Here is a 2,500-nt window from a genome sequence, read left to right on the forward strand (position 1 = left end):
AAACAATTAAAAATTCAAAAAAAATAGAAAAAAAATATTTTTTTCCCGATTCTTTCTCCAATATTCCTGATAAATACCCACACACCCACATATGGAGAATGGTCGAAAATGCTCGAGTGGATATCGAGATGTCCGACGAAGCACCACTTGGAAGGGCCGAGGCACGGGACGCCCGAGCTGTTGCTCGGGCCGGCACGGGACGCGCATGGGACATCCCGGGACGGCATGGGACGCCCTCGCTACAGCTCGAGACGGCCAGGTACGCCCGAGACTTGGCTCGGGACGGCCTGGGACGCCCTCGCCATAGCTCGGGACGGCCTGGGACGCCCGAGACTAGGCTCGGGACGGCCTCGGCACAGCACGGGACGGCCTGGGACGCCCTTGCCACAGCTCGGGACGGCATGGGACGCCCGAGACTTTGCTCGGGACGGCCTGGGACGCCCTTGCCACAGCTCGGGACGGCCTGGGACGGCCTCGGCACAGCTCGGGACGGCCTGGGACGCCCGAGACTTTGCTCGGGACGGCCTGGGACGTCCGAGACTTTGCTCGGGACGGCCTGGGACGCCCGAGACTTGGCTCGGGACGGCCTGGGACGCCCTCGCTCCAGCTCGGGACGCCCTGGGACGGCCTCGACACAGCTCGGGACGGCCTGGGACGTCCGAGACTTTGCTCGGGCCGGCCTGGGACGCCCGAGACTTGGCTCGGGACGGCCTGGGACGCGCTCGGCACAGCTCGGCACAGGCCGGGACGCCCGAGCCGAGCTTCGGGTCGCACGAAATCTCTTCGTATTCCGACATATTAGAAGCTTCCCATCATGTAGTAGGCCGAGCTTTGCCCTTTGGATGCCCTATGGTGCTTGGCGAGCACTAGGGAACGTGCCAGCACAAGTGCTGTGCACGCTCTGGGGAAGGAGCTCAACCCTCCCCCTTATAGTGCAAAGTTATTGTTTTTCCTATTTTCACAAGGAAACATCAATTTTTTAACCAAGCATACTGGGCCTTTACTCCTTCGTTACTCGTCGGAATCCAGCAAACTTATACTCGTTGGAAAGGTCTTTTCGCAAGGATTTTTTTGATATATTATAATAGCGATTCCGATAAATATTTATTTTTCTATGAATTTTTAAGTGAATAAACACCGGAAAATTCATAAAAAATAGAAAAAAAAATATTTTCTTCCGTTTCTTTTCTCCAATAATTCATAAATAATACCTCAATAGTATTAATGAAGAGAGAGTCGAAATGGCCCGGGTGGATTTCGAAATGTCCCACGACCCCATAGAATGCACGGGCCAGCCGAGCCAAAAGAATGGGACGCGCACGGGACAGCATTGGTCAGGCTCGGGACGGCACGGGACAGCACGGGACGCGCATGGGACGGCACGGGACGCGAATGGGACGGCCTTGCTAAGGCTCGGGACGGCATGGGACAGCACGGGATGCGAATGGGACGGCCTTGCTAAGGCTCGGGACGGCATGGGACAGCTCGGGACGCGCATGGGACGGCCTTGGTGAGGCTCGGGACGGCCTTGGTCAGGCTCGGGACGGCATGTCACGGCCCTGGTGAGGCTCGGACGGCACGGGACGCGCATGGGACGGCACGGGACGGCCTGGGACGGCCTTTGTGAGGCTCGGACGGCACGGGACGCGCATGGGACGGCCTTGGCGAGGCTCGGGACGGCATGGGACAGCACGGGACGGCCTCGGCACAGCTCGGACGGCACGGGACGCGCATGGGACGGCCTTGGCGAGGCTCGGGACGGCATGGGACAGCACGGGACGGCACGGGACGGCCTCGGCACAGCTCGGACGGCACGGGACGGCCTTGGCGAGGCTCGGGACGGCATGGGACAGCACGGGACGGCACGGGACGGCCTCGGCACAGCTCGGACGGCACGGGACGGCCTTGGCGAGGCTCGGGACGGCATGGGACAGCACGGGACGGCACGGGACGGCCTCGGCACAGCTCGGACGGCACGGGACGGCCTTGGCGAGGCTCGGGACGGCATGGGACAGCACGGGACGGCCTCGGCACAGCTCGGGACGGCACGAGACGCGCATGGGACGGCCTTGGTGAGGCTCGGACGGCACGGGACGCGCATGGGACGGCCTTGGTGAGGCTCGGACGGCACGGGACGCGCATGGGACATCATGGGACGCACATGGGACACCTTATGGGGATCATCAAGGGACGTTGCACGGGACATTCTTTCCCACGAAGGGCATTTACATGGGACATCTTAGGAGTCGAGAGCCGGCACATGGGACAACGTAGTTCACACGCACGGAACACTTTACTTTCGTTTGGAACGTCGTGGGATCTTTATGTCCCCATTAGCACCGAACCTTTAACATGCTAGGAAGCTATGTTCGATCTTCTCGAAGTGTCGATGGAACTTCGATGGATACACATCCGATCCGATGTTATGATGATGTACTTTCTCCGAGATCGATGTTGGGGCCGTATTCCGATGTCATGATGATGTACTTTCTCCGAGATC

This window comes from Eschscholzia californica, unplaced genomic scaffold (assembly GCF_041429995.1).
Source record: "Eschscholzia californica isolate CP2 unplaced genomic scaffold, dmEscCali1.0.p SCAF_11, whole genome shotgun sequence".
In the NCBI taxonomy this organism is placed as follows: domain Eukaryota; kingdom Viridiplantae; phylum Streptophyta; class Magnoliopsida; order Ranunculales; family Papaveraceae; genus Eschscholzia; species Eschscholzia californica.